Here is a 16396-nt window from a genome sequence, read left to right on the forward strand (position 1 = left end):
CTCATATCTTCGATGACCAATTTTATTGTAGAGTAAAAAATGGATGTGTAGACTTTCAGAAGAGACGTGTGTTGTTTCGTATGCGTTGTCATTATAGATATTCCATTTCTTTAAATATTTTTATCTGTTTTATTAGTGCTGTGTATATTATGTTGATTATGAGAATAACACTGTAGAGAACATGAGAATCAACGTTATTAATATTATGGATACATTTTCGTTTGATTTGCGTTTAAAAACTCAAGCGATTCCGATGAGATTCGTATAATCTTTAGAATTTTGTGTAATACTGTGTTATCGTACAACTTTTTTAGATATGATTTGAGATTAAAATGTTCTTTCGTGAGGAAATTTTCATTCTGGATATCGGGAGAACGTACCGGAATGTGTAAAGTTTGCTCGATATTTTATTTCATTCGGAGGAATTTTTTTAAAAAAATGAGTAAAAGCTTGGAAAATTAAGGAAGAGTAGTTATTTGGTTTATTCATGATTTGTTTAATTTTTCTTAATAATTCGTGATTATAGGTTTTTCGTTATTTAATATCCTTTAGTGGTTAATGAAATTACTTTCCAAGTTATTACTATTTTTAAATATATATCCGGGATGGTCAGAGTGTGTAACAAATATTGTTAACGTTCAGTTTAAATTAGATCTCTATGAATACATCGATTTGTAAACGAATTTTGAGTTCTTTACCTTGTGTTATGTCGGATCAATTTCTTTTTGCGGAGTTAATATGTTCTCTAATTTCCCGTTTTCTGTAAAATGATATTGTTGTCTTGTCGGCGTTTTAACCTGCTTCATCGGCCGTTGATGTTTTGTTGCGATATGTTTGAATTGTTTATGTCTCATATCTTCGATGACCAATAATATTGAAGAAAGAAACGATGGATGTGTCTACCCTTCAGAGAAAACCTTTATTGCTTCGAATCCGTTTTTAATAAAGATATTCGAATTTTTTACAATATTCTTATGTGTCTTGTTATTCCTGTTTATTTCATTTTGATTATGAAAATACAACTGTAGAGAACACGAGATAGAACGTTAAGAATAGTTTGGGTAAAATTTCGGTTGATCTGAGTTTTAAAAAATCAATCGGTTTTGAGAATGATATGGTGTTTCATTATGTTGTCAATTTTTTTGGATTGTACAATATGTTCTGGAGATGAATTGTGAGTATTTCATTTCATTCATGAGATGAATATGATTCTGGATATCGAGAGACTGTACCGGAATGTATTATTTGCTCCTCGAAGAATATTTTTTTCGGATATAAATGTTAGTAAAGGCATAACTAAGAGGGTTTTAAAAGTAGACCTTTGAATGTGTTCTTGATTTGTTTAAGTTTTCCGAATTTATGTTATGATTACAAGATATCGTAATTTTATCAATAACCAATAATTATTACTGAAATTACGTTCTAAGTATGTATTAATAATTAATATACCTGGGAGGGTCGGAGGGTATATTAAATACTGTTAACGTTCAGTTAAAATTAAATTTGTATGAGAACCTATATTTGTAAACGAGATTTGACTCCATTGTGTTCTGTTATTACGGGAAAATATATTTTTTGCGTAAGTAATATGTTAGATATTTTCCTGTTACCTGAAATCCAATGGTTGTCGTGTCAGCCTCTCCAATGCTACGTCTACCGTTGATGAATTGTTCGGATATGCTTGAATTGTTTAAGTCTCATATCTTCGATGGCCAATTTTATTGTAGAGTAAAAAATGGATGTGTAGACTTTCAGAAGAGACGTGTATTGCTTCGAATGCGTTGTTATTATAGATATTCCATTCTTTAATTATTTTTATCTGTTTTATTACTGCTGTGTATATTATGTTGATTATGAGAATAACACTGTAGAGAACATGAGAATCAACGTTATTAATAGTATGGATACATACTCGTTTGATATGCGTTTAAAAACTCACGCGATTCTGATGAGATTCGTATACTTTTTAGAATTTTGTGTAATGCTGTGTTATCGTACAACTTTTTTAGATATGATTTGAGATTAAAATGTTCTTTCGTGAGGAAATTTTCATTCTGGATATCGGGAAAACGTACCGGAATGTGTAAAGTTTGCTCGATATTTTATTTCATTCGGAGGAATTTTTTTAAAAAAATGAGTAAAAACTTGGAAAATTAAGGAAAAGTAGTTATTTGGTTTATTCTTGATTTGTTTAATTTTTCCAAAATAATTTTTGTTTATAGGTTCGTCGTTATTTAATATCCTTTAGTGGTTAATGAAATTACTTTCCAAGTTATTATTATTTTTAAATATATACCCGGGATGGTCAGAGGGTTTAACAAATATTGTTAACATTCAGTTTCAATTAGATCTCTATCAATACATAGATTTGTAAACGAATTTTGAGTTCTTTACTTTGTGTTATGTCGGATCATTTTCTTTTTGCGGAGTTAATATATTCTCTAATTTCCCCGTTTTCTGTAAAATGATATCGTTGTCTTGTCGGCGTTTTATCCTGCTTCATCGGCCGTTGATGCTTTGTTGCGATATGTTTGAATTGTTTATGTCTCATATATTCGATGATCAATAATATTGAAGAGAGAAACGATGGATGTGTCTACCCTTCAGAAAATACCTTTATTACTTCGAATGCGTTCTTAATAAAGATATTCGAATTCTTTACAATATTCTTGTGTCTTGTTATTCCTGTTAATTTCATTTTGATTATGCGAATAGAACTGTAGAGAACACGAGAGAGATCGTTAAGAATAGTTTGGGTAGAATTTCGGTTGATCTGAGTTTTAAAAAATCAATTGATTTTGAGAATGATAAGGTGTCTCATAATGTTGTCGATTTATTTTGGATTGTACAATATGTTCTGGAGATGAATTGTGAGTATTTCATTTCATTCATGAGATGAATATTTTTTTGTATATCGAGAGACTGTACCGGAATGTATTATTTGCTCCTCGAAAATTTTTTTTTCCGGATATAAATGTTACTAAAGGCATAACTAAGAGGGTTTTAAAAGTAGACCTTTGAATGTGTTCTTGATTTGTTTAAGTTTTCCGAATTTATTTTATGATTACAAGATATCGTAATTTAATAACCAATAATTATTAATGAAATTACGTTCTAAGTATGTATTTTTAATTAATATACCTGGGAGGGTCGGAGGGTATATTAAATACTGTTAACGTTCAGTTAAAATTAAATTTGTATGAGAACCTATATTTGTTAACGAGATTTGACTCCATTGTGCTCTGTTATTACTGGAAAATATATTTCTTGCGGAATTAATATGTTAGATATTTTCCTGTTACCTGAATTCCAATCGTTGTCGTGTCAGCCTCTCCTCAGCCTCGTCGACCTTTGATGATTTGTATCGGATATGCTTGAATTGTTTAAGTCTCATATCTTCGATGACCAATTTTTTGCAGAGTAAAAAATGGATGTGTAGACTTTCAGAAGAGACGTGTATTGATTCGAATGCGTTGTCATTATAGATATTCCATTTCTTTAAATATTTTTATCTGTTTTATTAGTGCTGTCTATATTATGTTGATTATGAGAATAACACTGTAGAGAACATGAGAATCAATGTTATTTTTATTATGGATACATTTTCGTTTGACGTGCGTTTAAAAACTCTCGCGATTCTCATGAGATTCTTATAATTTTTAGAATTTTGTGTAATGCTGTGTTATCGTACAACTTTTTTAGATATGATTTGAGATTAAAATGTTCTTTCGTGAGGAAATTTTCATTCTGGATATCGGGAGAACGTACTGGAATGTGTAAAGTTTGCTCGATATTTTATTTCATTTTCAGGAATTTTTTTAAAAAAATGTGTAAAAACTTGGAAAATTAAGGAAAAGTAGTTTTTTGGTTTATTCTTGATTTGTTTAATTTTTCCCAAATAATTCGTGATTATAGGTTCGTCCTTATTTAATATCCTTTAGTGGTTAATGAAATTACTTTCCAAGTTATTATTATTTTTAAATATATACCCGGGATGGTCAGAGGGTGTAACAAATATTGTTAACATTCAGTTTAAATTAGATCTCTATCAATACATCGATTTGTAAACGAATTTTGGGTTCTTTACCTTGTGTTATGTCGGATCATTTTCTTTTTGCGGAGTTAATATATTCTCTAATTTTCCCGTTTTCTGTAAAATAATATCGTTGTCTTGTCGGCGTTTTATCCTGCTTCATGGGCCGTAGATGCTTTGTTGCGATACGTTTGAATTGTTTATGTCTCATATCTTCGATGACCAATAATATTGAAGAGAGAAACGATGGATGTGTCTACCCTTCAGAAAATACCTTTATTACATCGAATACGTTCTTAATAGATTTTCGAATTTTTTACAATATTCTTATGTGTCTTGTTATTACTCTTTATTTCATTTTGATTATGAGAATAGAACTGTAGAGAACACGAGATAGAACGTTAAGAATGGTTTGGGTAGAATTTCGGTTGACCTGAGTTTTAAAAAATCAATGTGTTTTGAGAATGATATGGTGTTCCATTATGTTGTCGATTTTTTTAGATTGTACAATATGTTCTGGAGATGAATTATGAGTATTTCATTTCATTCATGAGATGAATATGATTCTGTATATAGAGAGATTGTAGCGGAATGTATTATTTGCTCCTCGAAAAATATTTTTTTCGGATATAAATGTTAGTAAAGGCATAACTAAGAGGGTTTTAAAAGTAGACCTTTGAATGTGTTCTTCATTTGTTTAAGTTTTCCGAATTTATTTTATGATTACAAGATATCGTAATTTAATAACCAATAATTATTAATGAATTTACGTTCTAAGTATGTATTATTAATTAATATACCTGGGAGGTTTGGAGGGTATATTAAATACTGTTAAAGTTCAGTTAAAATTAAATTTGTATGAGAACCTATATTTGTTAACGAGATTTGATTCCATTGTGTTCTGTTATTACTGGAAAATATATTTCTTGCGGATTAATATGTTAGATATTTTCCTGTTACCTGAAATCCAATCGTTGTCGTGTCAGCGTCTCCTCTGCTTCGTCGACCGTTGATGATTTGTTGGTATATGCTTGAATTTTTTAGTCTCATATCTTCGATGACCAATTTTATTGTAGAGTAAAAAATGGACGTGTAGACTTTCAGAAGAGACGTGTATTGCTTCGAATGCGCTGTCATTATAGATATTCCATGTTTTAAATATTTTTATCTGTTTTATTAGTGCTGTGTATATTATGTTGAATATGAGAATAACACTGTTGAGAACATGAAAATCAACGTTATTAATATTATGGATACATTTTCGTTTGATATGAGTTTAAAAGCTGAAGCGATTCTGATGAGATTCGTATAATTTTTAGAATTTTGTGTAATACTCTGTTATCGTACAACTTTTTTCGATATGATTTGAGATTAAAATGTTCTTTCGTGAGGAAATTTTCATTCTGGATATCGGGAGAACGTACCGGAATGTGTAAAGTTTGCTCGATATTTTATTTCATTCGGAGAAATTTTTTAAAAAAATGAGTAAAAGCTTGGAAAATTAAGGAAGAGTAGTTATTTGGTTTATTCCTGATGTGTTCAATTTTTCCTAATTAATTCGTGATTATAGGTTTTTCGTTATTTAATATCCTTTAGTGGTTAATGAAATTACTTTCCAAGTTATTATTATTTTCAAATATATACCCGGGATGGTCAGAGTGTGTAACAAATATTGTTAACGTTCAGTTTAAATTAGATCTCTATGAATACATCGATTTGTAAACGAATTTTGGCTTCTTTACCTTGTGTTATGTCGGATCATTTTCTTTTTGCGGAGTTAATATATTCTCTAATTTCAACGTTTTCTGTAAAATGATATCGTTGTCATGTCGGCGTTTTATCCTGCTTCATCGGCCGTTGATGCTTTGTTAAGATATGTTTGAATTGTTTATGTCTCATATCTTCGATGAACAATAATATTGAAGAGAGAAACGATGTATGTGTCTACCCTTCAGAAAATACCTTTAATACTTCGAATGCGTTCTTAATAAAGATATTCGAATTTTTTACAATATTCTTATGTGTCTTGTTATTCCTGTTTATTTCATTTTGATTATGAAAATAGAACTGTAGAGAACACGAGATAGAACGTTAAGAATGGTTTGGGTAGAATTTCGGTTGATCTGAGTTTTAAAAAATCAATCGGTTTTGAGAATGATATGGTGTTTCATTATGTTTCGATTTTTTTTGTATTGTACAATATGTTCTGGAGATGAATTATGAGTATTTCATTTCACTCATGAGATGAATGTGATTCTGGATATCGATAGATTGTAGCGGAATGTATTATTTGCTCCTCGAAAAATATTTTTTTCGGATATAAATGTTAGTAAAGGCATAACTAAGAGGGATTTAAAAGTAGACCTTTGAATGTGTTCTTGATTTGTTTAAGTTTTCCGAATTTATTTTATGATTACAAGATATCGTAATTTAATAACCAATAATTATTAATGAAATTACGTTCTAAGTATGTATTAGTAATTAATATACCTGGGAGGTTCGGAGGGTATATTAAATACTGTTAAAGTTCAGTTAAAATTAAATTTGTATGAGAACCTATATTTGTTAACGAGATTTGACTAAATTGTGTTCTGTTATTACTGGAAAATATATTTCTTGTGGAAGTAATATGTTAGATATTTTACTGTTACCTGAATTCCAATCGTTGTCGTGTCAGCCTCTCCTCTGCTTCGTCGACCGTTGATGATTTGTTCGGATATGCTTGAATTGTATAAGTCTCATATCTTCGATGACCAATTTTATTGTAGAGTAAAAAATGAATGTGTAAACTTTCAGAAGAGACGTGTATTGCTTCGAATGCGTTGTTATTATAGATATTCCATTTTTTAAATATTTTTATCTGTTTTATTAGTGCTGTGTATATTATGTTGATTATGAGAATTACACTGTAGAGAACATGAGAATCAACGTTATTAATATTATGGATACATTTTCGTTTGATATGTGTTTAAAAACTCACGCGATTCTCATGAGATTCTTATAATTTTTAGAATTTTGTGTAATGCTGTGTTAACGTACAACTTTTTTAGATATGATTTGAGATTAGAATGTTCTTTCGGGAGGAAATTTTCATTCTGGATATCGGGAGAACGTACCGGAACGTGTAATGTTTGCTCGATATTTTATTTCATTTTCAGGATTTTTTTTAAAAAAATGAGTAAAAACTTGGAAAATTAAGGAAAAGTAGTTATTTGGTTTATTCTTGATTTGTTTAATTTTTCCTAAATAATTGGTGATTATAGGTTTTTCGTTATTTAATATCCTTTAGTGGTTAATGAAATTACTTTCCAAGTTATTATTATTTTTAAATATATACCCGGGATGGTCAGAGGGTGTAACAAATATTGTTAACGTTCAGTTTAAATTAGATCTCTATGAATACATCGATTTGTAAAGGAATTTTGAGTTCTTTACCTTGTGTTATGTCGGATCATTTTCTTTTTGCGGAGTTAATATATTCTCTAATTTCAACGTTTTCTGTAAAATGATATCGTTGTCTTGTCGGCGTTTTATCCTGCTTCATCGGCCGTTGATGCTTTGTTGCGATATGTTTGACTTGTTTATATCTCATATCTTCGATGACCAATGATATTGAAGAGAGAAACAATGGATGTGTCTACCCTTCAGAAAATACCTTTTTTACCTCTAATGCGTTCTTAATAAAGATATTCGAATTTTTTACAATATTCTTATGTGTCTTGTTATTCCTGTTTATTTCATTTTGATTGTGAGAATAGTACTGTGGAGAACACGAGATAGAACGTTAAGAATAGTTTGGGTAGAATTTCCGTTGATCTGAGTTTTAAAAAATCAATCGGTTTTGAGAATGATATAGTGTTTCACTATGTTGTCGATTTTTTTTGGATTGTACAATATGTTCTGGAGATGAATTGTGAGTATTTCATTTCATTCATGTGATGAATATGATTCTGGATATCGAGAGATTGTACCGGAATGTATTATTTGCTCCTCGAAAAATATTTTTTTCGGATATAAATGTTACTAAAGGCATAACTAAGAGGGTTTTAAAAGTAGACCTTTGAATGTGTTCTTGATTTTTTTAAGTTTTCCGAATTTATTTTATGATTATAAGATATCGTAATTTAATAACCAATAATTATAATTGAAATTACGTTCTAAGTATGTATTATTAATTAATATACCTGGGAGGGTCGGAGGTCTGTTAACTTTTAGTTATAATTAAATTTGTATGAGAACCTATATTTGTAAGCGAGATTTGACTCCATTGTGTTCTGTTATTACTGGAAAATATATTTCTTGCGGAAGTAATATGGTAGATATTTTCCTGTTACCTGAAATCCAAGTGTTGTCGTGTCAGCCTCTCCTCTGCTTCGTCGACCATTGATGATTAGTTGGGATATGCTTGAATTGTTTAAGTCTCATATCTTCGATGACTATTTTATTGTAGAGTAAAAAATGGATGTGTAGACTTTCAGAAGAGACGTGTATTGCTTCGAATGCGTTGTATAATCCTCTACGTCTCTTGTTTCCCCTTTAATACCAAAGAAGTGAGACGAGGATTGTCTTATCGGCGCAGTGGATGATCATATATTAGGTACTTAAAGTATACAATTGGAACTTAATATTCGTTAAACAAATATTTATTACAAAACATGTTAGTACTTACTTTCCAAATACAATTAATTCAACAGAAATGTCTATGGATTATCTCCCAGTTAACCTAGTTTAATTTGTCCCATTTGATAGTCAGCAGTCAGTAAGGAAAGGTTACACGAGTCAGAGCAAATCGCAACCCAGCCCAAAATCCCCCACAGCCAACATGACCCGGAGCAATCCACCAAAAAAATCTAAACTAAAACAATTTCCATTTCTTGCACTTTTAAGAACTCAAAATAAATCAATGGACTTTAGGTAAATTACACCCGGCCATGAGGGCCTATAAAGGGCGATAGACTGTAATGCAATATACTCAGCCTGTCCAGCCTGTGTCCAGTACGTCAGAAGTCTCTCGTAGTCGGCAAGGATCTGCCACGCTAAACTTCTCGCTCGACCAGCGCAGATGCCCAGCCAATGGCAGAACCTTCCAGAGTCACCTGTGTGTTCAGTCTCCATCCGTCATTCATGAGCAATATTACACTATGGGCTTACAAAACAACCTCTCCCCCAAAAATTACAATTTTCTAGCACATAGTGTACTACTAGTTACACATATCTTTTTAGAATTCATATTACAAACATACTCTTCTTACATAACCAAGTTTCAAGCTTTAGAGCGAGTTTTCGTAATAGTTATAGGGGTTTGCGCATGTCATCTCTCCAACTCCATCGCCTGCAAATATTCAAAAAGAAAAAGAAAAGAAACTGGTACCAGTACAAGTTTACAAACATAAACCATTCATTCTTACTATATTACAGGCAACCTACACCAAATCTACAATAATTTACATTTATATAATGGGATAGTCCTTAATTAACCTTACATAGTCAGAGATCTTGTCGATCCATGTATAAAATTAACTATTATTGCCTCTCCTGGGCTCCAAATATCTTTTCAATTTATGTACATGTACTTTGGAACATACCTTGTCATCATCAACTTTCTTAACCAGAACTGAATTCTCTGTTAGAAATTTACTTATAAAATATGGACCCTCGTACATATTAGAAAGACTTTTAGTTATCTTGTCCTCTAAGGAAGATTTAATCTTAGTCCTAACTAATACTTTGTCATTGACTTGAAACGTTATGGTTGCATATCGCTTCTTATACAATTGTTTTCTCTTTTCCCATTCCCTTTGCATATTTCTGATAGCATTTTTCCATTCATCTTGCAAATTACCATCTGCTACATTAAAATCCATATCAGATAATTGCCATTGGACTTCCAATGGATCCCACAATTGTCGTCCCAAAAACAATTCCGACGGAGTATACTTCAATGTATGATGGTATGAACAATTTAAACTATACTGTATCTTTTTCAAACCTTCATGCCATTTAGTTTGATCTGCTGAATAATAACATCTCAAGGCAGTTTTCAAAGTACGTATGTATCTTTCACTTAAATTGGCCTGAGGATTGCCAACAGATAATCTAATATGCTGAATTCCATGGTTAAATGAATAACTGGTAAATGCATCTGATACAAAATATGACGCATTGTTTGATACAATCTCATAACAATAGCCATAAGTAAAAAAAATATGATCTAATTTATCAATCAATACCTTTGAACTAAATTTCCTAATTGGCTCAAATATACAAAATTTTGATGCTCCATCTACCAGAACAAAAATATATTTATAACCATTAGATACAGGTAATGGTCCACAAATATCTATGTACAACCTTTTCATAGGAATTGTTACAATTTCAGACGTTAATATATTTTCAGGGGTTGTGTTTTTACACTTAGCTCGTTGACATACATCACAAGATTGAACTAAATCCTTAACATCCTGAGACATATGTTCCCAAGTAACGTGTCTCTGTAGACGCTTAAGTGTTTTCAACCAATTACCATGAGATCCTGTTCGCATATTAGTGTGATAATATAATATTAAAGGATGTTTCAAATTATCTGGTACACATATCCTATAAGGAAAATTCTTGGCTTTAGTTCTTTTGTATAAGAAACCTCGATGCAATTTATAATTTGGGAAATTTATACCTTTTACCATTTGTCTCATAATATTGGCCAATTCCTGATCTTTCAACATTTCTTTCTTCAAGGTATCGGTATGAAATTGGTTTACCAACATGGCCAAATTAACATTACTAACATAATCAGAATCTAATTCTTCCGTGTGATAATCTCTCCAATCATACATACGAGATAATAAATCAGAAGTCACATTTTGCTTAGAGGGTATGTGCACCACTTCAAACTTATAACAAGAGAGTTTCTCCATCCATCTCGCATATTTGGAATATTTCCTAGATTGTTTAACCATATAACTAAGGCTCATATTATCTAATTGAATAATAAAAGGCTGAATTTTCAAACAGTATTCAAAACGTGATATGGCTTGCATTAAAGTTATAAGTTCAATCTCATAAATTGTTCGTTTTCTATCAACTTCTTTTAATCTTTTAGAAAAGAACGCCACTGGTCTCAGATTATTATTTTCATCAGCTTGTAAAAGACAAGAGCCGAATCCTCTCAAGGACCCATCACATTGAATAACAAACGGTTTATTTGAGTCAGGCAATTTCAAAATTACATGTTCTCTAAATAGAGTTTTAATTTTTTCTAGTGCCTCTTGTTGCCTAGAACCCCAATAAAATTTTATTTTGAGTGTCCGGATTTCATTTAAGGGAGCTACTACAGTAGAATACTCTGGAATAAATTTAGAATAAAAATTTAAGGTACCCAATAATCTTAATAATCCTTTTAAATTTCTCGGAGAAGGGAGATTTTGAATAGCTTCAATTCTGTCTGGATCCATTTCACAATTTCCTTGCCCCACAATAAATCCCAAGAATTTTATTCTCCTTTTCAAAAAACAACTTTTATTGGGGGAAATAGTTAACCCATATTCTCGTAATCTCTGAAGTACTAAACGTAAATGTTCCAGATGTTCTTTCTCATTAGCACTATGAACAATTATGTCATCACAAAATAAATGTAAAAACCTTCCCTTATAATCATGAAAAACTTGGTTCATAACTCGTGACATGCAACTTGGCCCAATACTAATGCCAAATGGAATGACCTTTTATCTATACTGATTATTGGGAGTTACAAAGGCTGTTACATCTCTACTAGATTCATCCAAATTTACTTTGTTGAAAGCTCTTTTCAAATCAATAACGGAAAATACCTTCCCCTGATTCAATTGAGCCATAGTTTCTTCCATATTAGCCACTGGGTGCGCATCATAGATTATTTTCTTATTCACTGCAGAATAATCACAAATAAGTCTTTTAGTCCCCCCTGAAGAAGGAATTACAAAGCAAGGTGCTGCGTACGGTGACGAAGATGCTTCAATAATGTTTTGTTCTAATAATTCAGTAATCACTCCATCTAGTTCCTGTTGTTTAGTTGGTGGAACAAAATATGGACTCCGATGTACAGGAACATTATCATATAATTTAGTTTTATACGAAAAGTTCTTTAAACGTCCTAGCTTAGAAGTAATAACATCAGAAAATTCACTTTTCAACTTACATAACTGTTGTTCAGTATCCTCTAATGCAAACTGTCCAAAAGATGCGCCAGAAACATCAGAAGCTCTGGATTCGAGTCCACGCCTTCTCTCTCGTGGCCTCCACGAAGTCCTGGACTGGCTCCGAAAGGAGTTCTCACCATTGTTTACATTTCTGACGAAGTTTTCCTGGTTCGCACCTGCTGCCTGCTGGAAAGCTACATGTTGACCTTGGTCAGTTCTCGTGCGCTGATAAGACCGAGCTCCGACACCTCGGCCTGTGCTGGCTGAACCCTGGGCAGGAGAACGTACAGGAAATGAAGGACGGTCTTGTCTTTGTCTTTGACCTATATTCTGTAAAACACGCAAATTTTTGCATAAGCTTTCAGATGTCCATTTAATAGGGATTTTCTCATCACTTCCGGAAAAACCAACAATTTGTTCTAAATAGTTAATCACCATGTGGCACTGTTTCTGAAATCTCACACCAAGCACTACGTCTAGAGGCATGTTTTTGCAAACATGAAAAGTTGTGGTCCACGATAAATTTCCAAAACCAACATTTAACATAACTCCTTTATTAATATTCATAAGGTTGTTGTTACCAACTATCACTTGCATATCCAAATCCCATTCTCGAACAGTTCCCCTAGTCTTTATTCAATCTAAGAGACTTTCACTAATTAAACTATATGTTGACGCAGAATCTAAACATGTCAATAAATTCAGATTTTCGATTTTACAGTCAACAAACACAGCAGTCACTTTAGTTTCACCACCTTGTCTGGGTCCTATGTCACTACGCAATCCTTGCAAAGCAAATTGAGCACCTCTCACATGCATCGGACACCATCGCTCAAAATGATCACTTGCTGAACATTTACGACAATATTTGGGCGTATAGTCTTTGAATGCAGGACCTTTAGCCTTGAATTGTCGTTCGATATTATGTAATCCCCAAAAATCCTTGGACAAATAAGAAAGTTTTTCTAAAACTTTCAACTCGTTCTGCAATTCATTTAAAGCATTAGGTATCCCCTTTAGATACAATTTTTGGGAATACTGAGGTTTAAGTCTATCCACAAGATAACTTACAAATGTACTTTCATCAATATCAAACTGCAAAATCTTAGCAGCTCGAACTCTACTGTCTAAATACTCTAATGGAGTTTCATTGTCTCTTTGATTACCATTACATACTTATTACATAAATACTGCCTCCCAATAGAAGTTGCATACTTATTTAAGATCATTTGAACTACACCATTCCAAGGGATATTTTCAATTATACATTTCATCCATAATTTACCCATTTCAGTATTTAATTTTGGTAAAACTGCGAGCATAATCTCGTGAGAAGGAAACATTTTTCTGTCTTTAATACCCTGCAATACATACAGAAATCTATACAGGCTTTCAGCATTAATTTCCTTAACTATAGGTACGGTAGCTATTAATTGAGTCAAATTTTCTTTGGCCATTTCCATATTTAACTTTCTCAAATCGGACCTATTATATAATACTCGTTCGTCTTCATCAGACGACGACGAACTTTCCAAAGGCTTACTTGGGCGTTTATTCACCCACCGGGGTTTACAAGGGACCTTTACGTACGTTTCTACATCTTCCCCCTCCCTTTGTCGTCCTTGGGCATTTTCTGGGGTGTGTGGTAAGGGTCCTACAAATTCATTTAACAACTGCGAAGCAGAATGTTCTCTACGAGTTGAAGAAAGTGGGGGAAAAGGCGGACCAAAATTCCTCCCATCCACTGTTCCCGTAATATCTACTGTATAATAATTCCGAGAGGTAGCCATATTACCGCACCATTTTACAGTCTATCCTCCTTAGAAATATTGATATATTGATAGCCAATTGTACATAAGTACCAGAGACAGAACCAGCATGGAACCATGCTGTGCTCTTATAATCTTCTACGTCTCTTGTTTCCCCTTTAATACCAAAGAAGTGAGACGAGGATTGTCTTATCGGCGCAGTGGATGATCATATATTAGGTACTTAAAGTATACAATTGGAACTTAATATTCGTTAACCCAATATTTATTACAAAACATCTTAGTACTTATACTTTCCAAATACAATTAATTCAACAGAAATGTCTATGGATTATCTCCCAGTTAACCTAGTTTAATTTGTCCCATTTGATAGTCAGCAGTCAGTAAGTAAAGGTTACACGAGTCAGAGCAAATCGCAACCCAGCCCAAAACCCCCCACAGCCAACATGACCCGGAGCAATCCACCAAAAAATCTAAACTAAAACAATTTCCATTTCTTGCACTTTTAAGAACTCAAAATAAATCAATGGACTTTAGGTAAATTACACCCGGCCATGAGGGCCTATAGAGGGCGATAGACTGTAATGCAATATACTCAGCCTGTCCAGCCAGTGTCCAGTACGTCAGAAGTCTCTCGTAGTCGGCAAGCATCTGCCACGCTAAACTTCTCGCTCGACCAGCGCAGAAGCCCAGCCAATGGCAGAACCTTCCAGAGTCACCTGTGTGTTCAGTCTCCATCCGTCATTCATGAGCAATATTACACTCTGGGCTTACAGTTGTCAATATAGATATTCCATTTTTTTAAATATTTTTATCTCTTTTATTAGTGCTGTCTGTGTATTATGTTGATTATGAGAATAACACTGTAGAGAACATGAGAATCAACGTTATTAATATTATGGATACATTTTCGTTTGATATGCGTTTAAAAACTCAAGCGATTCTGATGAGATTCGTATAATTTTTAGAATTTTGTGTAATACTGTGTTATCGTACAACTTTTTTAGATATGATTTGAGATTAAAATGTTCTTTCGTGAGGAAATTTTCATTCTGGATATCGGGAGAACGTAACGGAATGTGTAAAGATTGCTCGATATTTTATTTCATTCGGAGGAATTTTTTTTAAAAAAATGAGTAAAAGCTTGGAAAATTAAGGAAATGTAGTTATTTGGTTTATTCTTGATTTGTATAATTTTTCCTAAATAATTCGTGATTATAGGTTCGACGTTATTTAATATCCTTTAGTGGTTAATGAAATTAATTTCCAAGTTATTATTATTTTTAAATATATACCCGGGATGGTCAGAGGTTGTAACAAATATTGCTAACGTTCAGTTTAAATTAGATCTGTATCAATACATCGATTTGTAAACGAATTTTGAGTTCTTTACCTTGTGTTATGTCGGATCATTTTCTTTTTGCGGAGTTAATATATTCTCTAATTTCCCCGTTTTCTGGAAATGATATCGTTGTCTCGTCGGCGTTTTATCCTGCTTCATCGGCCGTTGATGTTTTGTTGCGATATGTTTGAATTGTTTATGTCTCATATCTTTAATGACCAATAATATTGAAGAGAGAAACGATGGATGTGTCTACCCTTCAGAAAATACCTTTATTACTTCGAATGCGTTCTTAATAAAGATATTCGAATTTTTTACAATATTCTTATGTGTCTTGTTATTCCTGTTTATTCCATTTTGATTATGAGAATGGAACTGTAGAGAACACGAGATAGAACGTTAAGAATAGTTTGGGTAGAATTTCGGTTGATCTGAGTTTTAAAAAATCAATCGGTTGTGAGAATGACATGGTGTTTCATTATGTTGTCGATTTTTTTCTGGATTATACAATATGTTCTGGAGATGAATTGTGAGTATTTCATTTCATTCATGAGATGAATATGATTCTGGATATCGAGAGACTGTACGGGAATGTATTATTTGCTTCTCGAAAAATATTTTTTTCGGATATAAATGTTACTAAAGGCATAACTAAAAAGGTTTTAAAAGTAGACCTTTGAATGTGTTCTTCATTTGTTTAAGTTTTCCGAATTTATTTTATGATTACAAGATATCGTAATTTTATCAATAACAAATAATTATTAATGAAATTACGTTCTAAGTATGTATTATTAATTAATATACCTGGGAGGGTCGGAGGGTATATTAAATACTGTTAACGTTCAGTTATAATTAATTTGTATGAGAACCTATATATTTGTAAACGAGATTTGACTCCATTGTGTTCTGTTATTACTGGAAAATATATTTCTTGTGGAAGTAATATGTTAGATATTTTCCTGTTACCTGAAATCCAATCGTTGTCGTGTCAGCCTCTTCTCTGCTTCGTCGACCGTTGATGATTTGATGGGATATGCTTGAATTGTTTAAGTCTCATATCTTCGATGACCAATTTTAT

This window comes from Lepisma saccharinum, chromosome 17 (genome assembly GCF_977018435.1).
Source record: "Lepisma saccharinum chromosome 17, izLepSacc3.1, whole genome shotgun sequence".
NCBI classification, from domain to species: domain Eukaryota; kingdom Metazoa; phylum Arthropoda; class Insecta; order Zygentoma; family Lepismatidae; genus Lepisma; species Lepisma saccharinum.